Here is a 14001-nt window from a genome sequence, read left to right as displayed (position 1 = left end):
GTGGCATATCCTGCCGGATATAAATAGTGGAGCGCAGGCAGCAACGGACAGAAGCCATTAGGAAGCAGTTTGGATCTGAGGACGGACATGGTCCGTGTCCGAATGTTCAATCGTCATAGGTGACGATTCCAGAAGTCTGTTCCAGCTCACAGGAGTCATCCGTTCGCCGCAGATGTCAACTTCAGCTCTGGAGGTCGGCCCGAGTTTGGTCAGCACCATGGCTGACTAACTACAGCGAGAACTTCCAGCAGGACCGGCCGCAGCGCGGTCTTGGTCACAGGCACCGCCGGGGCTGACGCCCGGACTTCACGTCAACCTGGCCCCATGGCGCGTGGTCCGTCCATGACGGGACCTTGCGGACATTGCGACTGACGGCTTCCCAGCTGCCAGTGCAGCAGGCGTCGGCAGCTGACCTAACGGCGACTCGGCTCCATGGGCGTGCCCGTAATGGGGCTCCGTGCGGCGACGAGTTCATCTCAACCACAGGGCATCCTGGCTTCAGCGGAGCACTGGTGGCCTGAGGCTCCCTAGTGCAATTAGCAGCGCGCGAAGAGCGCATGTAGGAGTAGCTACACAGCAGCAACCAGGCGGAGGGATCCACAGGGCTGGGCAGCAACGACGAGGGAGAAATTGTAAAGAAAGTTCAATAAATAATTGTTAAACTCCACGCCGTCTCAGTCTTTGGCTCAGCCACTGTGTCTGCTGCTAACAAGTGGTGCAGAAGTCATAACAATCCTGTTGGAATTTAAACTTCCCGCCATTTTTCTGGGTCGAGATGGTGGTCGGGCGACTGAGGTTAGCACAAGTGTCCTTTATTTCACGCTATTTTCTTAGCTTAGTAGAGATACGCAAATTGACCTTTGTTTACCGCCAAGATTCAAACTTGTGCCAGTTCATTGGAGGAAGTGGCAGTCAGGTGACTTAGGTTAGTGGATGTACCCCAAGTGGCCTATCTTCCTGCAATTTTCTTTGGTTAGTAGATATAACCATGGTGTGACGCATTATCCTGTTGGAATTTGAACTTCCCGCCATTTTTGTGGGGGAGGGTGGCGTGGCACTTTTGCCAAAATTCAAACTTCCCGCCAAAATCCACCATCTTGAATGACGTCATTGCAGCCGTCTTGGATGACGTCATACGCTGTTGCCAAGTCTACACGCAGGCATTTTGGATGACGTCATCGCCACCATCTTGGATACATCTGGCAACAATGCAGAGTGGGGTGGTACATAATTTATCCCAGTAATCCTGTGTCTAGAAACAGAGTGGCATGTATACCACCCGCAACTGAATGAACAGCAGCCTGTACGTATTCTGAGGGATTTGCTGTATCATTGGCTACCTCATTAAGCAGCTCCTGACCGTTGTCAGTATCATCATTGTACCTAAGCATATGCATTTGCTCGCTACAAATATTGCCCCCATTCTGCCCCAGGACTGTCATCAGGGAGCTCGATGAAGTCGCGTCTAGGCTGACGCCCCGGAACTCAGCAATTGTTGCACTTCAGCCACCTCGACTATCCGTATGTCGTGACTGTTACTTCTATTCCAGTCATGTGGTGGTGTATCATTATTTCGTGATCCAGTGTTTCTTTCATGATTTGTGGGTGGACCTTGACCTTGGACATTCTTCGGCCACTGGTCATTGTGACCTTAATGTCTGTGGTTCCTGTTATTTTGGTGCTGGTTCCTGTTCCCATTGCTTTGATATCTGAGATGATACCGATTATTGTTATTGAAGCGCTAACATAGAAAAAAATGGTTGTTCGCCTTGCATATTTCCATTATTGTTTTCATTAATTTGGCCAGCTTACGGCGTGACTCTGTTGTTCCGCGACCAGCCGTTGTGGCGCTACTATTGTGCGAACTGTGGCGCATTGTTGCCAGCACTGCTTTTTGCGTCTTCCTGAATGAAATCATTTGTGTCTAGCACTGAGAGGAAATATTCAAGATTATATCCGGTACAGTGATCAGCTTTCCTCGTGTGTTTACAGGCAGTTTCGTCTTTAAGATATGCAGCACTTCTTTTTGAGTCTCAGGTTCATCCCTGTACCTTGTTAATATATTTTTCGAAGTGTTTTCTCAGTCTACTCTGTTTCGGGTTCTAGACCTCTGGGCTGAACGCCTTTTCGTATGCACTCTTGTACATCAACTGACCAATAGTTTGCCACAAAGACTTTCTCAGATTGGTCATAGGTTACGCAATTTTCTACCTCGACTGCCCATAAGGCACATCTCCTTGTATGTGAGAAGCCACAAATTGGATCCTGTGCCTCTCATTCCAAGATCTATGCAGTACATTCCGGAATGAACGGACAAATACCACCGGGTGGACATGTTTCTTGTCCAGTATGAAAACCTGAAACTGAGGTGGTTTAGCAGACTTCGTTCGAGAAAAATTCCTGTTAAAGGTGGAGCTGCTCCCATCGCCTCATGTGTGTGTGGCTCTTTGGGACTAGCTGGTTGATAGGCTCCGTAATATGGTCCAGAACTTTGTGTACTGCATTTTGTGTATCTAATGTAGGAGTGTTGCGTTGCAGCTGATGTATTCTTTCAGAGGCACGACACCCTTTCATGACTTGTGTCAAAACTTTGTATCGCCATTCGGGAAGATCGTGTTGTAGCATATGTTTTATGCTGTCTGTTTCAGAACGGAGGGTTTGCTTTGCTGTGCCGAGTTCGGCAACTGCTTCACTCCCTGCGCGTTGAATAGCTCCTTTACATTCTAAATTAATTTTGCCTTTGAGCACTTCGTCCTTTTGCTGTAACCACTTAGTAATTTCATTGTTTAGTCTCTCACCACGCTCATCTAGCCGGTTTTGCAACACTGTCTCTGGTCCTAGGGACGAATTTTCAGCACGTTGAGTTAGTTGCGTCACAGTGTTTTCCATCGTCTTTTGTGCAGTTTGTGAAGTTTTAATATATTTAGCTAATTGTGAAACAACTTCTGGTAGACCTTTATATGCCTCTTTCAAATTAGTAATTTATGAGGCTCCTCTAAATAGACAAGTATTTCATTTTGTGGCTAAGGTATTTTTTATAAGAGCAGCAAGGGCTTCATCGTGTGCATTCGTCATATCAGCACTACCGCAAAGAGATCTATTGTTGTTGGAGGAATTTGTTCCTCTGCATGTCCTTGAATATTAGCTTCTGCCTCCAAAATTGTATCTACTGATTCTGAGTTAGTCCGATAGGTGACATTATTACAGCCGTCTACATTTGTCTCTACATTATTACCATCTGTGGAATGCATATTGTCAAATTTTCCTATTTTCGTCATAACAAATGTTGTAACTATGTTTAGGCATAAAACACGCGCCAACACACAATAAATAATTTACGTAAGTTGTGGTGTCACCGCCAGACACCACATTTGCTAGGTGGTAGCTTTTAAATCGGCCGCGGTCCGCTAGTATACGTCGGACCCGCGTGTCGCCACTGTCAGTGATTGCAGACCGAGCGCCGCCACACGGCAGGTCTAGAGAGACGTACTAGCACTCGCCCAGTTGTACAGCCGACGTTCATAGCAATGGTTCACTGACAAATTACGCTCTCATTTGCCGAGACGATAGTTAGCATAGCCTTCAGCTACGTCATTTGCTACGACCTAGCAAGGCGCCGTATTCAATTGATATTTATCTAATGAAGCATGTACAGTCAAGAGAGATGTACACCGATTGTGGATTAAAGTTAAGTATTACAAGATTTTCGTACTTTATTGCAATTCTCAAGACATTGTCCTGTTCCAGACCTCACGCCAGTCTGCGTGTATTTAAACGCGTGCATTTCGGCCTCCTCTAGCAACACGGTGTTGGCTCTTCTGCCAACACTACATAAGTTATGCAGAGATCAATTGTTGGAGTAGCGAGATGACGAGATAGATGCTCAAAACTAAAACAGTACCGATACACTATCACTTGTTTCCATCTTGTGCAGACATAGCTTAAAACTAGCCATCTCATTACAGCTTTTAGCAAAAATGACTATTGCAACTACAGGTTTGCAAACTACATAATATATGGCAAAAGTTAAGTTTGATCATGAATTTTTCAATCAATGTCTTGCAGACTACATAAGCAAAAGCGATAGATATCATGGTGTTAACCGGATCTTATTTCCGTTTTTCAGCTTCGTGTCAGCTTTCTCGCCAATCACATCAATTATTGTACTATAGTTCCATTAGTTTTCTCGTAGCAGCCATGAATTTTCATTATACTCCAAAAATGAAGTTGATTCATGAAAAAGAAAACATACAAGCATTAGTTACAAATATACAATTCCAACCGCTACAGAGCTTTGAATTCAGAGGCGCCAGCCCCTGGAATTAGACCACCCCTTCGGCAGCAAACGTGACTTTGTATGCTGACGGACTGTAGGCAGTAAGTCTCGCAGTGAGATGGTGCAGCTAGCTGCTGCATGAACTGGCCTTGTCTGCTATGAACTTGATGCTCTGCTGTCCTGTTGGATGACGGTATGGGACATAGATTTCCATCCACAGTTTATTTTTCCCCTGGAACCCTCCAAAATCTGCAATGTTTTTCGTAATAAGGAGAAAAATAAACTGTGGTTGGAAACCAGCGTCAGAAACCATCACCCATCAAGGCAACAGAGCGTTGAATTCACAGGAGACAAGGCCTTTCTACGTAACAGTGTCACTGAATGGCGTTTCCAAGCACAGGTTCCTAAACTCAATTTGTTCCTCAAGTCATCCTCTACAACTCGAAGTTTGTCGATATTGTTTTTTAGTAACAGAAGAAGAGCAATATGCCATAATGGAAAGAATGTGTCATGAATACTGCCCACAAAATAACTTTACCAACTTTATAATTGTTATCACTGGAAACAAGCTGAGGGATGTTTACCTGCTTTTAAAATTTATAGAGAAATTAGCATTATGCAGGGCTGTGTGACTTAATTTCCTTTAATGCTTCAATTGCATTACTGCAAATAGAGCAAAAGGATGTTTAATTCATTTCTGAAGTTTGTATTTGTAAAGAAACTAATGGAAATTTTAAAATTTGTTATAATAATTGTTGTATTAGGACAATTTTGTTGTCGATCTGATTGCGAAAATTGTGCAGTCACGAGCATGGAGCTAGGATGAGATGGAGACTTGGCCAGGGAGTGAGGAGAGATGGACCCACGTGTTGGCAATGGCCGCCAACATACTGACAGTGGGGCAGAAGGTCGGCAGATGGCAATTAGTTACAGTGGTTCATCCACTTTTGCTGCCAACTGAAGAATGAAAGGTGGAACAGCGGGACACTGGCTCATCTGGTGGATTGTCCCAGGGTTCTGGAGTTAAGGAACTGCACAGCTCAGGGCTTGCTTTTCCATCAAAGCACAGTTATACCATAAGTTGAGATGCTGCAGGTGTTGATGCTTAAACGAGAAATCTCTTGTGCTAAGAGTGACAAGGTTACTTGTCATGTCCACTTTCTGGACACTAGAAAATATAGTTTCTCTAGAGCCCTTCTTACACAAAGGGACTACGTTAAAATTTGATGAACTGATACACTTTTCCTCCTCATGAGAGATTTACAACACAGCCAGTCTGTACCACTTTGCAGTACTGTGCTACATATCCACTGTTCATTTATAATTTCTTCTCGAAGGAAGAACACCCAGATGCTATCGTCCATAGCAGTTGGTATTGATCAACATATCCACATTGGTCTAAACCCATGGACAGCAGTATATAGACGTTCCTGCTATACCACAATTAAAATCTATTCAGCTCTCGATGGAGCCATTAGGACCTCCCTGTTATCGTACAATCGATTTGACAACCACAGAATGACAAACATCCATTAGTAGTACACTGACCTCTGGGTGGAGCTACAAACACTCCATTTTGACCATAAGCATATGTTACCTTCAAACCTATACCTAAGAGAAGAGAACCAACAGACCTGTCATCATTTGAATACTTGGAGCAGTGATCCACGCCTTTCTCCAGAACGTTTGGTGACAATTTGAAAGCTCCCCTCCCCTCTTGTGTTACAAAGTGAATGCGTCATGTGACGATGTAGAATCTTCATTCTCAGCCCAGATTCATGTTCAGTATCGTTTGTATTTTGCTCCAGCAGAATTTCATTTTTCTATCACTAATTTGTCATATTTTACATGATGTGTGTACTTAAGTTTCTCTTTCTGTGGTAGCAATGATTTATGGCTTATACTCAACTATTGTCATTACGATATCAAATATATGCACTAAGTTTGGACTCAGAGCTATGGAACTGCAAAGATAAGAATGAGAGCATAGTTTTGTTTCTTTTGTTTTATGCTTACACTTAATATCACAGTATAGAATGTTAGTTTATCCTAGGAATATTGCACAACGTTTGCAAGTAATAACACAATATGTTTAATGCTGGTTATCTTTTGCTGTCATTATCAAAGCAGATTAATTTACACATTCAGTGGTTTCAGATACCTCTTATTAGATTTATGTGTTTCATTAGTTTTGAGGTATTGTGTTTATTATTTCTAGAGAGCTGAAAATATGGTTAGCTATAAGCATACAACTGAAGAATTTTTATACAAGTGTCAAAGTGACGGGTTTATGTGTTTTGAGTTAAGTTATGTATGACAAACAGTATTTGTATAGAACATCTTTTCAGTTTCATCCTGATTATGATTACTTAAATATTCAGCTAATAGATCTTTTACGATCTCTACACTTTTATTCTGAGACGTAATATCAGAAATAATAAAGTTCTATTTTTCTATGGTTTTCCTGTGGATGAATGTGTTTTCTTTAGATTTATAGAACCTTTATTTCCATGTAGTTGTTAGCAAAGATACCTACTTGATTTGCCCATTGTTCAGCCAATGATAATGGTTGTCATCTATACAAACTTCCCGACCTCACAGGGTACAGCTCATCTAAAATTTGCGTTTGAAGCTTATTACCTTTCCTTAGATGGACACTGCCTGCACAAAATTTTTGTGCAAGTAAGATATGCTGAAAAGTAGTAAGCATGTGGCTCATCTCTTTTCATTTATTTATGGTTAGTAGAGTGACTGGAAGAGAGTTGAGCTAGTTTAGATGGATTAATGAGATTACAGTAACTGTGTGCACTGTTTTAATTTCCTCTTTCTAAATTCATTACTCTAATACAGTACTGAATATATAGGTCATACAGTGGCCAATGCGAAGTGACTGGTTTGCGTCCAAAGCGCTGGGTGGGTTCATTCGTTTGTTCAGAAGGGGAGACCAATAAGTGTTTTCCACCTTTTGGCAGTCAGCAATGACAGAATCGCGGCTGCACCCTGCAGTCCTTTTCAAACGATTTTACAGAAACTATTCGGTAAAAAATTTCATTTTTCCTTTACTGATAGTTTAACGTGTTAGGTTCAAGATGACCTGCCCATCATTCCTTTAATGGTCATAGTTATTGTAATACTTACATAAAAGTAAATACTGTGCGAAATTTGAAAAAATGTGCAATGAAAAATAGAGGCTGTTGTGCTTTTCCATTTGGTGCATAATATATTGTTGAGTATGAAATTTAGCTAACATATAGAATTTTGCTTTGAACTTGGGCAGAGGTATCAATCTGTCACCTATCTCGAGAAAATTAATCTGAACTAACAAACTCATTTGCGATCGCGCCGCATAAGCGATAAAGCCTTATGTCTCACAAACGGTTTCAGATATCGAAATGTGATTTTGGCAAATGGTAGCATGCAAAAAGGAGAGTATTTTACCATGACATAATTGTTTAAAACTTCATTATCTACCATGTTATTCTAATAACTACAGACTTTTCCAGTGAAAGTATGTAATTTTTAAGGACCATCGATTTACGTGAAACATTAGGCATAAACCATATTTTCAGAATTCTCTCGCAGCTGTGTCTGCACAACATGTTAGTGAACTAAGACAGTGTAAACTCCGCTGTTTTTTGGCAAAAGAAGTAAATTTGACATGTCAGCCAGAGAAATGTGTAAGTTTTACTCAAAATTCGCCTCTCATGGCGCTTCTCTGAAAGCTACAAATGGTTAACAAGCCAGGCAAAAATAAATTGGTGCGTTTTTGGAGGAATTCTTTTTAGATACTAACGAAAGCAGAGGTGATAGTAGATCTTTTTGGTCACCATGCATATACTTACAAAAAATATAAGCATACGCTTCAAGTTTAGAATGGCACTTCCCCTCCAGCACTCTGAGCGACCCGCTACCACTGCCACTCTCCCCATGCTTCCCCACCCGACTGCGCATCTAGCGGCCACGGCATTTTGCGTGCACCATATTAATTGGTTTTCTGGGTGGGTTGTGGAAGAGAGGAGCGAGATAGTTATGGAGCGGGCGATGTGTAGAGAGACTCAGCTAAATGAATCAAGGTATGTGGACAGGGGATTGCCAGGTGTAGATGCTCTAGTATTGTCTTGAGGGAAGTTGCCTCAGCCAGCATCAAGCTAGTGCTAGCCTGATTTGCAATTTATCCACTTTGGATGGCCAAACTGAAAGCATTCGTTCCAGATGACAAAACTATACTAGCAGGAAGTACATGCTCAGACCTTGTTAAGGACAATGCTTTCAGCAGATGAATATTTCCCAGCTTTCCAAAACACATGTACTACAGGTTCAGAAGATGCTGCAGAGTTGGTGGCTAGCGTCGAGCACAGCTTTTTAACTCTCCTCAAGGCTAGTAATGTGAGGCTAAGTGATGGCTGAGGGTGCACTGATTGGTGAAATAGAAGTGGCGTTAGGAGGATGTAACACATAGTGGGAAGTTGTTTAGTAAAGAGGGGAGGAAACTGAGATCATTGGTCTTTTCACAGCTTGCCTCTGCTTCGTTGGATATTATGTTCAAGAAACAATTACTCAATTGGTGGACCAATGTAACTTTAGACAGGATTGGTGGTCGAGTATTTTTATGGGAAGATGAGAGCAATTAGTTATTTACTGAACTAGAAAGAAGGACTTCGTCTCTGGTCTTGGCGCTGAACACATCGCTAGTCCACAGACTGCGCTCTCAGCTGGAGGAGCCAACAGGGGTCCAATGTTCGAGGCTTTGGCTGAGTGATGCTCATGTCGAACTTCATGGCAGCAAGATACAATGTCTCCACTCTGCTTATTTTACAGCCAAAATTATGCTGAGCGTAGCTCCCAGCTCTAGCATTTTAGGTCAGTCAAGAGTTTGAAGTTCAGATTCCGATAGAGTTCACTGTCCCATGTTCATAAATGCATCCTTGTTTCTATGTAGTCAAGTTGAGATACATTTCACAAAGTCAGATATAATATTACTAAACATTTCCAATGCCATCAAGCAATTTTGCCAACCATTAATTCCAGTTTTGTTGTTGTCGTGATTAATTCTGTGATTGTAAATTTAGTAATTTAATGATTGCTTTGGATGCTTTGTGATTCAAACACAGAGTTCATTTAAATCTTGAGTTTCTTACCACATTTAATGTTTTTAAATGATAAAATGCAAATTCCCAACATTACGAGTCCCTGCTAGGGCCACAATATTTCATAGAGGTAATCATTTCACTGCATATATTAATCCCAGCATTGGGTCTCACTGGTGTGCCTGTATTACGAACAATTTCGATTCAGTAAAATTCACTTATACACATCATTCTTTGCAAGTGTTTTACTTTATCATAAAACATTAACAAATCCTGCAGATTACTAAATGATGACAGTGGAAGAACCTCAAAGTGTGAATGCCACATGATTGGTTCTAATGATTGTCGATTGGTGGGATAATGAGACTTCTTTTTATGATGTACAAGCTTGCATAGGATTTCTAAATCTTTTTTCTGATTAATGTTAATATCATTCCTTCAACAAGGGTCAATATGCTTGAAGTCTTCTGCCTGTCAAGTTTACGAGTGTCTGGAGATGAATGGTGAAGTGACAGAGCATGAAAAAGTGTTGGAATTTTGGCTGTTTTGAGGGATATCGAAATATGTTCTACTGTGATAAAATATTTTTAACACTCATAGAACTTAGAACTATTACAGCTTGTGGGGAGCCTGATTTTAAGAAGGCTGCTGTGAAATATTTCACTTGAATTTCAGGCTTTGGATATGTTACATGAGTCAGGATTGTGGGGGAAATTCACCAATGTACCTGTTGATCAAAGGAACCACTTAACACGTGATCTTTTACAAAACTCCCCATTTTACAGAAATAATTGTAGCGAAACACCTGATGTTACAGCTGAATTGTAACAAAATTCCTGACGCCAAAGTGAATTGTAACAAAAACCTTCTATCACAACAAAAATCGTAAGAAAACCCCTCATGTTAGTGCTGAGTTGTAACAATCTGAGTCATGTTATTGTAAAATTGTAACAAAATGCCCAAAGCTACAGTAAAATTGTAACAAATGGCTCTATCTTACAGTGAAATTGTAACGAACTACTCCATATTTTATCAAAAACTGTAATAAAATACTCCTTTAAAGTAAAAATTGTAACAAATTGCGCATGTTACAGCAAAAATTATAACAAATAACCCAAGGCACCACTATGTTACAGTAAAATTCACCAAATACCTGCGAACTGTGGATTTCCATGAGAGCTTTAGCACAGAGCCAGCACAACAGATCGGTGCAAGATCTGTGGTACCCACATATTAATTATACTGACATGAAGCTATTAATAGAGACAATGTCATAGTTTCACAAGTGACTTGTGCTATCACCAAAGACCTCTATAGTTCCTACATAATTGTATTCTACTTGGTTCTTCTATGCTGCCAAGTGGAAATTGTCACGTCCATAAATCCAAGATTACAATCCATGATGACAGACCTATGAGATCACAGTGCAATATGATGATCAGGATGGCTGACCTGGGGAAAGTCTGTAATGTTACCAGCCCAAAATATTTGTTCCAGTTTCCCTGTTACTGTAGTTGTATACCCCCTATCACTCGTATACAGTGTCTAGGCTTACTAACCCTAATGCGGACTCAATGAGTGTGTTCAATACACCCTAGTGAAAGGCAGACAACCATTTGTCAGAGATCCAAAACCCTCAAGCTGAATAAAAAACAAGTTCATATAGGTGAATGTAGGTATTAATACCTTTCAGCGTTTTATTATTATTATTATTATTACTGTTATTATTATTATCTTTATTCAATATGTGTATATAGATATGTGTATGTGTTTTTATGGTTTTTGTTTATTATTTCATTTTGAGCATGACTGCTCCCTGACAGTGCAGTGTGATACATTTGAGCAGCAGCAGAAATCAACTCAACATGCTGACCAACTCCCTGATTTATCACAGCAAGATACAGAATTATTACCAGAATTCGAGTTTCCTTTATACCCAACATATGCACCAATCATCGAGTTAATAGAATCACACAGTACAGCTGACACACTGGAGCAAAGCAAAAATGAAGTCAGCATCCAGAATTGTTGCCAGACTTTGAGTTTGCTCTATCACTAACATCAGCACTATGAGCGGTAGATAGAGCATGTAAGACTGTGGTGTTATTCGCAGCAACATACAAGGTGAATGAGAGTGACAGTAAATGTGTTGTTGTAGGCTTAGCATCAGATCCTGAATTTAGTGTGGTCGTAATTACTGAATGTCCATGATTTAATGATATGAAAGTTGCGCTTTCAGACTAAAAATGGTATCAATTACGTCTGAATTCAATACAGATAACAGCAATGTTCAATGTCCATATTCCAGCAGTGTTATTGGATTTCTATACAGTATGTGTTGGGGGCTACTTAGAAACAATGAAAATTTTCAACAGTGAGAATGCCACGCAGTGCACTCATTTCATGAATTTATATTCAGACCCTTGATGTCTGTATACTAGCTCAGTTACCCAGTGTATGGTGTATGATCCCCTTTGGTGGTAGCCTTATGTGTATGGATTTTATTGAAATGTCAGACTGCTACAAATTTCGATGGGTGTTGTGCTTCAGTACACAGTATGTGTAGCACATCAGCATCACTACCTGATATTGGTGAAGATTTATGTGAATATTTGCATTTATTTGTATATCTCACTAGGTTATCCCAAACTTAAAAAAGTGAAAAGAAATGATTATTTATTTATCTCAACTGTGTTTCATTTCACCAAATGACCTCATACATGTTGACTGAAATGTGCAGTTAAGATTACTAATATACAAATGGCAACTAGAATGATTTACATGATCAGCAATCTAGATGAAGAGGCAGTCCAGACATGTCTCAAGGAAGAACTCGAAATGTTTACATATGGGCAGGAGCATGTAGAAGAATTGTAGCTCAAGTTTAAACGAATAACTGTCCATGCATAGGAGACATATGTACTTACTAGAACAGTTCTTCATGTGAGAGAGCATGACCTTACAGTCCACTTATTGCTATGTACTTTTACAGTTTTTTGCTGTAATGAGATGTTTTGTTACAACTGTTATGGCCCTTTCATTCTCTGACAATGAAATAGCTGAAGTCTTAAGTTACATGTTTGGTAAAAATGAGCTAAGTTCCTTTGACACAACAACTGTTCCACTAGATGTGTATGTATGCTGTGCATGGACAACTGACAGTTCTTTTACATGCTCCTGGCCACAGATAAATGTTTACATTTCTCCTTAAGATACCAAATAGTGATATAGTGATGCTGATGCATTGTAAGTGTGGTGTCACAGCCAGACACCACACGTACTAGGTGGTAGCTTAAATCGGCCGCGGTCCTGTAGTACATGTCGGACCCGCTTGTCGCCACTGTGTGATCGCAAACCTAGCGCCACCACAAGGCAGGTCTCGAGAGACTGACTCGAACTCAGCCCCAGTTGTACGGACGACAGAGCTAGCGACTAGACGTACGAAGCCTTTCTCTCTCATTAGCCGAGAGACAGAATAGCCTTCAGCTAAGTTAATGGCTACGAACTAGCAAGGCGCCATTAGCCTTACAGTGATTGTAATTAAAGTCTCCTTTGTGCGATGTACCACAATGATTGATTAAAGATAAGTATTATACCAGCTACGTACTTTTCTTCATAGCATTAATTACGTATCCTGTTCCAGTACTTCACGCCCGTCTGCGTTAGTCTAGCGTGCCTTTTAAGCCACATCTATCTACAAGGTGTTGGCCCAGCTGCCGACACATCAGTAAGTATTGTGTGTTGAAGCAAATCATGCATCAAAAACCGTAGCAAAGATTTCTTCTCAAGTTTTTTGATGGGTAAGCCTTCTAAGTCCATGCAAGACAATTTCCATGGAGACCATTCACAAGAGCCACCACCAAGGACACCCATACAGTCCCCACGGGATGGCTCAGCTAGCATATGTCAAGTTACTGGATGTAGATTCCTGAAGGTGAGTAGACTGTATAGTATTCTCATTGCTGTAAATTTTCTCTTTTCTTGAGTAGTCTCCAACAGGTATTGTATGGCAGTCCAGTAACACTGCAGGTGTTTGAGCATTGGACATTGCAGTTATCTCTGTAGATTTCTAACATACCTGATGCAATTCACAATCTGAAAGCACTAGTTTAACGTTACTAAATCATGGATTTTCAAAAAGTACAACTATGTTGAACATATGGTCTGATGCCAAGCCAACAACAACATATTTACTGCTAGTTGCATTCATCTTGTATGTTGCAGTGAGTAACACCACTTTCTGAGATGCACTGTGCCATGCTAGCAGCTCAATGAATAGTGCAAATGTTGCTGATAGGGAGACTTTTTAAGTCTCAAAACAATTTTGTGTCCTGCTTGGAGGTCTCAATTGTCCCATTTATAGGGAGGAAGATTGGATTTTAACATATCATCTACACTCCTGGAAATTGAAATAAGAACACCGTGAATTCATTGTCCCAGGAAGGGAAACTTTATTGACACATTCCTGGGGTCAGATACATCACATGATCACACTGACAGAACCACAGGCACATAGACACAGGCAACAGAGCATGCACAATGTCGGCACTAGTACAGTGTATATCCACCTTTCACAGCAATGCAGGCTGCTATTCTCCCATGGAGACGATCGTAGAGATGCTGGATGTAGTCCTGTGG

The sequence above is a fragment of the Schistocerca nitens genome, chromosome 1 (genome assembly GCF_023898315.1).
Source record: "Schistocerca nitens isolate TAMUIC-IGC-003100 chromosome 1, iqSchNite1.1, whole genome shotgun sequence".
In the NCBI taxonomy this organism is placed as follows: Eukaryota; Metazoa; Arthropoda; class Insecta; order Orthoptera; family Acrididae; genus Schistocerca; species Schistocerca nitens.
This window is presented reverse-complemented; position numbering follows the sequence as displayed.